This window comes from Varanus komodoensis, unplaced genomic scaffold, assembly GCF_004798865.1.
Source record: "Varanus komodoensis strain SLA01 unplaced genomic scaffold, ASM479886v1 scaffold9122, whole genome shotgun sequence".
In the NCBI taxonomy this organism is placed as follows: Eukaryota; Metazoa; Chordata; class Lepidosauria; order Squamata; family Varanidae; genus Varanus; species Varanus komodoensis.
The window spans coordinates 4,422-5,411 of NW_025336614.1; the positions used below are offsets into that span (position 1 = coordinate 4,422).

The 990-nt window shown below is 48.7% G+C and overlaps 1 long non-coding RNA gene across 1 annotated transcript in view; it reads right to left on the reverse strand.

Annotated features, from left to right (window-relative positions):
• The window catches only part of LOC123017351, a 6,472-nt gene that overhangs the window by 3,749 nt on the left and 1,733 nt on the right, over nt 1-990 (reverse strand). The window lies entirely within an intron of this gene.

Genomic DNA, 990 nt, shown 5'->3' on the forward strand with positions numbered 1-990 from the left:
CGCCAACTGCCTTGAGTTCCTCACAAGAGGAAAAGGCATGGTACACATGGAGTATACACGAGCCTCTGTCTGCACAAATTCTGCACCTCTCCTAATACTGATCAATAATAAAATAGTAGCCTTTTTAGAGACTTCAAGGTCCAAAGGCTATTGAGAAGACACGCCTTCCACTCAGTATCCCCCGCTTTCTGCAATAGCGCTGCAGATGCATTTGCACACTCAATGCAGGGCTTGTCTTGTTGGTCCCCGACCTTTCCTCTGGTATTTCATTCTATTTTTCTCCCACCATTTTAATGTATCATTGCTTTTAAGTGCGATTTTATTGTGCATGGCTGGATGCTTTGCCATATCATCAGTCCTTGTTGTAAAGCGCTAGTAACGGGGCAGGGTATAAAAGCTGACTCGTCTCACCGGGCCTGTGTTGCGTAGTCCACAGGGTGGGCTGCAGCGGGCAACGAAAGGGAAGGGCAGCAAGGCCCCTTCCTCCGGCTAGTGCCCTTTCTTGCCGTGCCGCAGTTAGAACGTGGCACAGAGCTGACGCGGCAAAGTCAACACAATAGGAGCCCGGCAGCTGAGAGCAGGAAAATGAGGAGGGGTTCAGAAGCAGCAAAGCGAATCCGCAGTTTACAGCAGTCTTAAATCACAAGGTGACAGTAAACGCCTGAATCCAGTGCAAAATAAAGCAAGGGAAGTCGGCAGAGGTGTAATACTGAACTGACTTTCTATACTTACAGTGTAGGAGGAAGAGGTTAAAATAAAATCATTGACTAACAAGGGGCCATCCAGCCCCAAAAATATATTACAAGTTCAATCAATAAAAGCTTATTTGAAAAGGCAATGTTCAGCCGCATTGAATTTGCAACTTCGTTGTGAGGGGTCACCCCTGCCCCACGTCTGCCAAAGGCCACCCAAGCTCACAGTGTGAATGTACACAGCTCTGCAGGCTCGGTGGCGGTTCGTGCAGTGGCTCTCAGACACAGGGGCAAAGGC